General features: G+C 42.6%; 1 long non-coding RNA gene across 1 annotated transcript; it reads left to right on the top strand.

Annotated features, from left to right (window-relative positions):
- Positions 1 to 6,237: 6,237 nt before the first annotated feature.
- Positions 6,238 to 9,676, top strand: LOC118946461. The gene is made up of 2 exons (XR_005041295.1): positions 6,238 to 7,876; positions 7,946 to 9,676. It is a non-coding gene; the product is annotated as an uncharacterized LOC118946461 (long non-coding RNA).
- The last annotated feature ends 2,209 nt before the right edge of the window (positions 9,677 to 11,885 follow it).

Raw genomic sequence — 11,885 nt, forward strand, 5'->3', positions numbered from 1 at the left:
TGAAGACATCACAGCTATGAAATAACACATGGACTCGTGTAGTAACCAAAAAAAAGTGTTAAACAAATCAAAATATATTTTATATTTGAGATTATTCAAAGTAGCCACCCTTTGAATAATTTTGTCATTCTCTCAACCAGCTTCATGAGGTAGACACCTGGAATGCATTTCAATTAACAGGTGTGCCTTGTTAAAAGAGAATTTGTGGAATTTCTTTCCTTATTAATGTGTTTGAGCCAATCAGTTGTGTTGTGACAAGGTAGGGGTGGTATACAGAAGATAGCCCTATTAGGGAAAAGTCCATATTATGGCAAGAACAGCTCAAATAAGCAAAGAGAAATGACAGTCCATCATTACTTTAAGACATGAAGGCTCAGTTAATCTGGAAAATTTCAAGAACTTTGAAAATGTCTTCAAGTGCAGTTGCAAGAACCATCAAGCGCTATGATGAAACTGGCTCTCATGAGGACCCAGAGTTACCTCTGCTGCAGAGAATAAATTCATTAGATTTACCAGCCTAAGAAATTGCAGGCCAAATAAATACTTGACAGAGTTCAAGTAATAGACACATCTCAACATCAACTGTTCAGAGGAGACTGTGTGAATCAGGCATTTATTGTCGAATTGCTGCAAAGAAACCCCTACTAAAGGACACCGATAATAAGAAGAGACGTGCTTGGGCCAAGAAACAGGAGCAATGAACATTATACTGGTGGAAAACTATCCTTCGGTAGAATGAGTCCAAATTTGAGATTTTCTGTTCGAACCGCCGCGTCTTTGTGAGACACAGAGTAGTTGAACAGATGATCTCCGCATGTGTGGTTCCTATCATGAAGCATGGAGGAGGTGTGCTTTAATGGTGACATTGTCTGTGATTTATTTCGAATTCAAGGCACACTTAACCAGCATGTCTACCACAGCATCATGCAGCGATACGCCATCCTATCTGGTTTGTGCTTAGTGGGACTATCATTTGTTTTTAAACAGGATAATAACCCAATACACCTTCAGGCTGTGTAAGGGCTATCTGACGAAGAATGAGAGTGATGGAGTGCTGCATCAGATGACCTGGCCTCCATAATCACCCAACCTCAATCCAATTGAGATGGTTTGGTATGATTTGGACCGCAGAGGGAAGGAAAAGCAGCCAACAAGTGCTCACCATATGTGGGAACTCCTTCAAGACTGTTGGAAAATACATTCCAGGTGAAGCTGGTTGAGAGAATGCTAAGAGTGTGCAAAGCTGTCATCAAGGCAAATGGTGGCTACTTTGAATTATCTAAAATCTAAAACATGTTTTAATTTGTTTAACACTTTTTTGGTTACTACATGATTCCATGTGTTATTTCATAGTTTTGATGTCGTCACTATTATTCTACAATGTAGAAAATGTTAATAATAAAGAAACCACTCTTGAATGAGTAGGTATGTCTAAACATTTGACTGGTACTGTATGTCGGTATGACAAATGAGTTATTCCTCTACTTTGTAATCAACATAGTTTTGCAAGACTGTCCAGCTCAATATAGTGCATGTGCCCTCTGGCGGAAGGGACATGGGTAAGAGTTAATTGTTTATTGCCTCCTTAAATGTTAATCCTTTTGACACTTTTGCAAAGTACAACCCCAGGAACCAAATGTGTCCCTACTACATGCTACCAGATTTATGTTTTATTTTACAGATCACAGCTATACCAGAAATGACAGAGTTAATGGTTCAATTAATTTGAAATCGGGCTGAATAATGTAACTGGTGTTATGCCCTTTGTCACCATTTGTTTTTCTAATCTAGAAAATTGAACTAATTCCATTCTCCACCACCCAATTTCTGGTGGAAACCGACAAATATAGAATCGTCAAAGTAAGTGAAGGGATGATGAAATGTCAAACATGCAGTATGCAACCCAAACCCTGACTTGTTTGTAAAATGGCCATTTCTACTGGACAGGTGCCATTTGAGATTCCAGTGGCTAAAAATGTATCACTTTGTTGTCAGTCTTATATGCAAGACATGACAAAACAATACATTAGTCCCATAGTGTTCAACCAAAGCCATATCACATATGTATATGATCCAGTACACATCTCACTGTGTGTAATCTGATTGTATTTCACTTTTTGTTAGCGGAACAATATGTCACAGCGGCACCACAGTTGTTTCAGGAGTCAAATGATATACTCCTTGTTTACCTCTCCTGTGGCAGTGTATGTGCCTGTGGCAGATGTCCAACTGAAAGTAGGTGACGTGCGACTGTACACGAGCAGTCATGTGTACAAAGCGAGCGGTAGGCTCTGGGACTCTGTAACCTAAGATACCCATATGAACTTGATTTGAGATTCCTCATCTTCTATCTCTCAAAGACCGCCAACTCAGATGCACAGCGTGCTTCAACACGATATGATGGGGGAGAGGATTTTTTTTTTCTTCTTCCTATTACCCCCTTTTTCTCCCCAATTTCAATCTTGTCTCATTGCTGTGACTCCCCGACGGACTAGGGAGGCAAAGGTTGAGTCATGCGTCCTCTGAAACATGACCCGCCAAACCGCACTTCTTTATTAACACCCACTAGCTAAACCCGGAAGCCAGCCACACCAATGTGTCAGAGGAAACACTGTTCAACTGACAACTGAAGTCAGCCTGCAGGCGCCCGGCAAGCCACAAGGAGTCGCTAGAGCGCGATGAGCCAAGTAAAGCCCCCCCGGCCAAACCCTCCCCTAATGCTGGGCCAATTGTGCATTGCCCTATGGGACTCCGAATCACGGCCGTGATACAACCCGGGTCTGTAGTGACGCTCCTAGCACTGCGATGCAGTGCCTTAGACCGCTGCACCACTCGGGAGGCCTTGGGGAGAGGATTTCATCCTTAACATGGTACATGGTACAAATAGCCCCTGAGGACTATATATCCCTATATTATTGTGATGGCCACCCCTATATAAATTCCACAAACAATACTGATAGATCTCAATCCTGTGTAATGTTGTCAAGCCAATCATTTTTCTTTGTCTGTATCCTAGCACAAATATGTACAACTACCTTCAGGTCTGAGGCCAAAATCTGAAGGACAAAGTGACAGAAAACCTAGAAATTACATTACGTAAATTTAGAGACACAGTGATGTCATTTCTAGTTATTTTGTTAGCCGATTTTGTAGCTGGATACAAATGTCCAATCTGCAGTGACAAGATCAAAGTAAGTTTATTTTATGCATGCATGCTCTTAATGTATTACATTGCAATATATGCAATTTACTTCAATGAGTACGGTATGTTATACATGTCCATTGTTTTCAGTGAGGCATGAGGCAGTCCCTATCCCCAGGATAGATGACACTTCGAGGAAAGCCACAACAGCACGGGCTATAGATTTGGCATCTCTTCCCTCCAACTCAACAAGCCCCAGAAATGGTGATACAATTGTCTGCTTGGTGTCACTAAAGTTATCACACCCCCTAGGTACTTAGAAACACTTACATCGGTGGACTCATCGAGCAGGATGCTGAAACGCTTGTCACCCACATCTGCGACCAACTTTTTCAGAAAGTATGGTGATAGAACACCATTAATAATTTCTGTGCACTTCGACCTCTGCATTTTGAAGTGGGTTGCAGCAGTGGAGTCTGAGAAAGCAGCTCTACATGCTTCTCCAATATGATCACATGCCAGCATGGAACAGAACAGTGTTCAGCGATAGCTAATGCCATGGTGGCCTCAGCCTTTTTTGCAGTCAATTTTATTACCTATAAATGGCAGCTTGTTTTTGGTGGAACTGTTATAAGGCTTTGCCTTTTGAGTAGGTTTTAGAGTTGTCATGTGTTTTTTTTACATCACTAAGTTTGGCGTAGAAATCAGCCTTACAATACAGGCAGTATGCCCATGTATCATCTCCAATAAACGGCTTCTACCAGCCTTTGAATTCAGGGTTTGATTCCAACTCCTTTCTGTATTTTTGAGTGTACAGTTTAGACTGAGACATGATAAGCTACACATCTAGCTGGCTAGCTCATGTCACAGAGGCACACACACAGTGGACAAGGTGAGTAAGTGACTAAGGCTGTGTGAGTCAAATGCAGTGATTTATTTTAGACAAAGAACATTTTACATTTACATCCCTCCCTGAATGTAAGCCAGGGCAGGATCAGCCAGCGGCGGCTTCCCATATGCGGGATTCATTTGCAGTCTGGGCGCAAAGGGGTAAACTCTGACTGCAACTGGGAGGGATTGCTGCGCGAGGACTGGGCCGCCTGTGAGTGTTTTGGGACAGGGGTGGGGCCCGGGTGGGGCCCACGGTAGCATCCGCTGCTCGTTGAGAAGAGTAAGAACTATACATGCTTCCACGTCAGTCTCCAATAACATCAGGAAAAGTCGCTAGTCGATTTTCTAAAAAAAATGGGTCGCTAGAGGGATCTGAATACTCACTAAATATAGCGACAAAGTCATTAAGTTGGCAACACTGCCTGTGTGATGCTCTAGCAGCGTAGCTCGTCAGAGCTGCTTCGCCCATGGCGTATACTTTAATTGATTTTCTGCAGGCAATGCAGAGCCTGCATCGCGGAACCGCGGTTCTTTAACAAGCCAGTTTTTGGTGAGCCACAAGTCGAGGAATTTACATTTTCCAGACATAGCTGAAGCTTCACTTAACGTTAGCTTGAGCTGTTTAACCCGATTTATTCGACTTCAATCACTCTTGCACGCACGTGACCGTCGCACTCTCTCCGAGGCAGGTGACTCATGAAACAAGGACGCACAGACAGCGGCGTAGCCTATTACTGATGTTAAGTTGTTTTGTTTATTTAAATCTAAAGAACTTCAATTTCTATTCTTGTACAAAATATATAAATTCAAGCACTTTCAACAACCCATGTCTATTTGTCTATTTCCAAAAACTTTCAAGGCCTTGATTTATTTTCTCTCAAATTCACAAACTTTCAAGGATTTCAAGGACCCGTGGGAACCCTGCCCTCAATAGTCCTCAATGCAATACACTGTAATAGACTACATGGGACACATATCGACTTGCATAGCGTCCTTTTCTACCTGTCTGAAATAGGACTTGGTTCAACTATTAGTTGAAAAACTACACATTTGGTTAGTAGAGAGCCTACTGAGTATATCCCACCCCACTGTATCGGAGACAGGTAGATAAGTTCTCTCTACAAGCTATTAAGTATCCCATGTACCGTTTATTTATTTTATTGGGGCTATGGTGGGGGCGGAGTGAAAAGCCAGCAGCAGGCAATGTCAAAACTAACCATTTTTGGTTAGTAAAGACCCGACTGAGTATTTCCCACCCCAATTTATGAGACCAGTAGTAAAGTGCTTTACAAGTATCCCATATAACGTACCATGTATTGCACTGCAGTGAATGGAATAAGGAGTCACCAGCAGCACTCTGTATTAAACCCATTTAATACAGAGACCAATAAAAATGTTGCAGTATCTATTGAGTAATTCCAATAACATGTGTTTTATCAAAAGTGTATTTCTTTAAATATAGCCTACACGACATACCAGTGTTTGTGTTCACTTTTTAAAGAAATTATATGAATTCAACAAATGATCAACTTATTTTTTCCAAAGGTGGTAGCAATGTTTTGGATAAAACGTTCTACTGCACTGCACTCGATATTCCCCAAGTTTAACATGTTTTTTCAGGGGACTCTTATTTTGGAATAAAGAAAACCTCGCTTGTGCTGCCAGCATAATATCCTGCTGCTAGGAGAACTGTAATCTTGATTATTCTTTTTTCCTATTTCTGTTTTCTTCGTGTGGCTTTTGTAAGGAAGTGCTATTTCTTATGCAGGTGACCAGCCTACTGCTATTACATTGCTATAACTGAGACAACGTATTTTCACAGTAAAACATGTTAGGTCCCATACAGGATAGCTCCCACACCCACACACACAGCACACACACATTACACACACTAACTGCCGAGGACACACAGATAAGACATACACCCACACATTGGGAGGAAGAGACAGCCTTGACTTGCAGAAACCAGCGCACACACCTAATCTCCTTTCTAGCCGAACATTGTGTGACTGAGGACAGCGCACACACCTAATCTCCTTTTTAGCTGAACATTGTGTGGCAAAGAACAAGACTCAGAGGGATGACGGACGGCCCAACAGGGCCAATCCAAGAAGACTACACCTCAGCCTGAACCAACCCGAAGACCCGATCTTCTAGAATCAACCTACTTTCTGTTCTGTATATGAGACATGTGCACTCTGTTATCTGCGCTTCTTTTCTGCTGGTTCCTTAAGAACCGAATGAAATGGCCCGTATACGTTGTACCAGATATCTTTACTCATAATTAAACTGTCACTTGTCATACAATAGACCACCTTGTCTGAATCGATCCTTGACCGGCTCACCCTCCTACATATCCCATTATTAACAGAAACTTGGTAGCAGAGGGATGGTTTACTAACGACCCAGTCCAGAGTGGTTGATGTGGGTGTGAGGGGGCGAGTTGGTGAAAGGACGGTTCCCGGAGGACAGGTGAAAACCATTCGGGGGTGGACAACAATTCTGCTCAACTCGGGAAACTGATCTCTGGTCGACCACAAAATAAGGTAAGCAAAACCTGTTTTATCAAACTTTGCATATTGTCGAATAGTCATACCAAATTACGATCAGTAGTACCGAGTGTGGGTAAGAATTTTTGTGTAAATTTTATATAAATAATGGACTTGAAATTGACAGTGAAGTAAACATATGTGGTAATTAGAATATCCCGATAGTCCGGCATGAGAACGGTCCGGTGGCAGACACCGGTAAGGGATGAGTAGTAGTTAGAATATTCTGATAGTCCGGCATGAGAACGGTCCGGTGGCAGACACCGGTAAGGGATATTTAGTAGTAGACCTAATATTAATAGAATATTCTGATAGTCCGGCTGTGAACGGTCTGGTGGCAGACACCAGTAAGGAATAAATAATATAGTCTAGGATAGATTTTCACCGATAGTCCGGCTAGTGACCGGTCCAGCTGTGTCTGGTAAGGTGGTCTATTATTGAGTATTGATGTGACCAGGATTATATTCTATGTATAAGTGATATTCGTTCGGGCGTCTGAAAAAGGGCGTGATCAGTTTTATCATTAACATCTGAGTATGATTCGATCATTCATCTGCAAAAGATAAATCCAATTAGTGTTTTAGATAGAACCAATAGCCGGTAGTGTCCGGTGAGGTTAAAATCCAATAGCTGGTAGTGTCCGGTGAGGTGTCTACAATAGATTAATGTATGATTAAGATATGTTGGACTGAAAAGTCCGCTTTGTGTTGTGGCCAGAATGAATGTGATAAATGTACTAATGTGTGATGTCATAGAATAAGATGTTCTAATTGAACAATTGTGTTTAAAACTATGTCCATGTAATAATATTTGTGTGTTGACTATAGACTAAATGTAAACGGCGTTTCACAAGTCCCTGATATTATTACCATTATTTAAAATTATTGTGAGCAAAGTATTTCCTAAATTCAAAAAAAAAAAAAAAAATCTATTATCCAAATTGTTAAAACATAGTTTATGTTGATAATCATTTCCTGAATTGGTGGCTCGTGTTTAATCATTAAAACATTATTGTTTAAAATTCTGGATATATGACGGAGAGGCTCTGAGTTAAGACAGAGTACGAGTAATAGTGTCTCCTAAGAATACATCACTGGCACGAGCCAGTGACGGGCTAAGTATATCCAAAGAGTGTACAAAATATTTCTAAAAAAAAACACGTCAAATCAGCACCTAAGACAGGTGGAGGAGAGGTTTGGCATTACACACAAGTTTGGCTCTGTGTATAGGCCGCAATCGCAGGGCCTTGTGGAACGCTGTAATCAAAATCTGAAAGCTAAGATAGCTAAAGTGTGTGCAGGGACCAAATTGACCTGGGTGGAAGCCCTGCCCCTGGCACTGATGGCCATGAGGTCCTCACCAGGTGCAGGGACACATCTTTCACCCCATGAAATAATGACAGGTAGAGTAATGCCAGGGCCACCAAGAGAGGGAGGTCATATGCCCCCTCTTGATGTGCACCAGATAGGGATGTCTGACTATGTGAAGAAATTGACGGAATTGTCTGCAGCTCTCTCCAAACAGATACACCGTGTCGCAGAGGGGGAGCTGACTGACGTCCCGGAACAACCAAGGGTAAAAGTTGGGGACTGGGTAAGGATCAAGGTCCACAAGAGAAAGTGGGCTGATCCCAGGTGGACTGGACCGTACGAAGTGAAGGAGGTTACTTCACACTCAGTCCAGGTCAAAGGTAAATTAGGCGCACCTTGGCACCACCTGACACATTGTACACCAGCCCCAACCCCTGCCAGAACTCTGGCTGAAGTAAGAAGTGATTTACTCACATCCAATTCGAATTCAAATTCTGACATCCCTCCCGTCTGATCATGTGGAGGAGACTCCCATCCTCAGATGATAGGGACACTAGAGTAGCACCATGGGCTAGAAGGGCTAGGAGACCATGGGAAAGACTGGGTTGTTCTGGCCCATTGTTTGTCCTAATTATAGTCAATGTTGTTTTGACATTGGGAGTAATGATATGGGCAGCCCAGCGTATAATCACTGACCAGGAACAGACTACCCAGCTAAACATCACCAATGCTTCAATATTCTCGGATACGCATGTTCTGTCTAAACGTCAAGTTCAGAATAATGACTTTGAGTGTACTGCAGAATTGATTAGGTCAGCTACTCTGTGTATCCCGCCTAACGCTACTACCACTGTTATACTTACCTGGGGTGTTATTGGAAGCCCAGGTGGCGGTTATGGTACTCATGCAATCAGTTGGTCTAGATCAGTGTGGTACATGACAGAAGGGGGGTATAATAAATGGACGTGGAAGAATTTAGTGGCAGAGACTGGTCCTGACTGGTCTAGCTGGACAGTGCATCAGATGGCACTCCTGTGGCGGAGCAGGTTGACGTTAACTAAAGTTACAACTGGTTTGAAATTGGTAATCAAACACAGGGAAGGTGGTATGACTTATGACCTCCATTGTAACTTTCCTTTGTGGTCTGATCAGCCTCATTGGAAAGCCATTTGGATGGAGAATCTAGGGTAATTTGTAATACTGATATTAAGGTAATTTAATACAAAAAGGCAGTGAAATTTACATTATAGTGTCATTATATTTTCTCTGATGAACGTGGTGTGAAAATTTAGCTAGGATAAGTTTTATTTATGGTAGACTCATGTTAAGTATTTGGGACATATTTTGAGCAAACAGGGCAGGGAAGAAATTGAGATATTTGTGTTTGGTTTTAACACCTGTATATAGGGGGTGCCATTTGAATATTTAATTTGTGGTCATGGGTAATACGGTTTGTTTTTGTTTTTATTTTTTAAGGTAAATTAATTATAGTGGGGTTTAATTAACCTATATAAGGACTTTAGAAAGTGCCACCATAGACATGTTTTTCTAAAAAAAAAATCCATGAGTTTAGATAAAGCCAAACAGTGAGACATTTAGTTCAAATTTGGAAACATGAGAAAACGAGCTACAGACAGATAAGGGGAAAAGGCAGACAGAAGAGCCCTCCCCTGCACTGCAGAGACCTTGAAGGTTGGAGAGCAGAGAGGATAAGTTTTAAAAGGGAGCCAGGACGAGCAAAGATAACAGAATGTGTAGATAACAGTTACTGAGTGGAGACAAAAGGGAGAATTGGACATGTGGAAAATGAAAGGGGCGCTCCTACATGATAATGTCAGAACAGAAGGATAATATACTAATCTTACCTAAGTCATTATTTAGAGTAGGTAAGGTTGTTACCTGGGCAGAGCCAGGTATCAAAAGGGGGATGGGTAAATTGTGGTCTAGGATAGGATGGGGCCTATTGGATAAGAAACTAAAGATATAATCAGATAAAACATATGAGACACTGTTTGTTAACCAAGCCTGTATGTCCAGGATTTTATGCATTACAGGTGAACTACAGGTGAAGTCACTCAATCCAGTCCCAGAGGCTTGTTGGGGGGACCATACAAGGACTCCTGGTGACAGCTAGCTGAAAGAGCTACCCGGATTCATATCGCACGGGGAAGGGTAGGACACTGACACTGTCGAACAATAAACAGTGTTCGAGAGGAGAACTGGAATTAACAGGATTCCGGGGGCCATCTCTCGAATGAAGTAACCCTCCCTGTCCTGTCACCCCTGTTTTTGTTCATAGAAGTGAAGATGTGTCTGGCTCTTGCTAGTGATGTGTTCTCTGGGAGAGGGTGGGGTTTTACAGGAGTGTCAGTGTACCTGTGCAATGGGGGAGGGTGTCCATATGGGGATTACATGATAACCAACTTGGGACAATTCTAGGATTGGAGAAGAGGGTATTCTTATAGCATAGGGGATCCCACAAAGGTGGATAGGTTTTCCATCATATGGGGAAAACCTGGGAGCACTGTTGAACTTTGTAAAGGTGATGAAATCCTACTAACCATCAAAACTATTAAGCTCTCTGATGCAGGCACTTACACCCTCGGACTACAAAGGACCGGGACAGACACGATGGGTGTGTTTTCTATTAGGGAGCTGCCAAAACCAGAGGTCCCAGACGAACCAGGGCCAGACACACTCCTCTACCACCCCTGGACCGAACCTGCCACCTACCACCACTGTGTTAAAAAATCCTATTCAGGTAATTAATGTTAGAGACTACACAGCTATTGATCAATTAGGCACTGAGACTGGTTTTGATGGTAGGGACAATTTGTGGCTGTCTTATATGAGGTGCACAGCTAAAACCCTGAGAAGAAAGGACTGCACTATTTGTAGTCATGCTAGACTTGTTCTGGCTACACACCCATTTGCTATAGGAGAAGGAGAAGGGTGGTTGTGTATTCTGAGAGGTTTTTACCAGGTTCAGCCCAATTCAACCCTCTGTTCCTCTTTGAGCCTTGTGTTTCCTACAGTACCTCCTCATCGGGCCCCTTGGGGTGTTAAGGCATATGGGGGCAATTACAGTTGCATCACGGGTACAGGTAGTGGCATGGACTATGGGAGATTGCCTGAAGCTGATTGCAGCAGTAACATAACCATTTATGCCACTTGGCCAGTTACAGGCCTAAACCAAACTAGTGGTCTGGCTGATGTGTGGTGGATATGTGGACCCAAAAGAGTACTGAGACCCATTCTTAGAGGAGACTGGCAAGGTACGTGTGCTCTGACCAGTTTGATAATTACACTGACCATTGTTGATGTTACTTCTGAACAGCTGTTGGGTTTTGTATCCAGGGGACCTGAAAACATTCCATCCCATGGGAGACATAGATGTAGTGCTCCATGGACAGAGGATGTAGTTGACATACACACTAACCTGTTGAGAGTGCCAATGGGGGTTCCTCATGAGTTTCAGGCCTTGGGTAGGAATGATGGACTCTGGCACTTACTACCTATTATAGGTCCAGCCATAGTGGATGCTAGACAGACTGCATGGATCAGTTATATCTACTATAATCAACAGCGTTTTGTGAATTACCCCCGTGATGCACTCACTGGTCTGTCTGAACAGCTTGAGGCCACATCTAGGGTTGCCAGACAGTCTGCAAGATGTTCGGTGAACAATGTTGCACGTATATTCCTAATAACACCACTCCAGATGGTGGTATAGCTAAGGCCTTTAATGGGCTTGGTGCACTATCTGCTGAGATGAGGACCATGGCGGGGGTGGAGGAGTCTGGACTGTTCTTTTGGTTGGGAGCCTGGTTTGGTAAGTACACTGGTATGGTGGTTACTGGATTTCTGACCCTAATTCTTGTATTTGTATTATTGATGTGTTGTGCTGCTTGCATCATACCGTGTTTTAAGAAGTCTGTTACAGATGTGACTCTAACATGTTTAATCCCATTAATGACTACGGATAACCCCAGT

The sequence above is a fragment of the Oncorhynchus mykiss genome, chromosome 32, assembly GCF_013265735.2.
Source record: "Oncorhynchus mykiss isolate Arlee chromosome 32, USDA_OmykA_1.1, whole genome shotgun sequence".
Taxonomy (NCBI): Eukaryota; Metazoa; Chordata; class Actinopteri; order Salmoniformes; family Salmonidae; genus Oncorhynchus; species Oncorhynchus mykiss.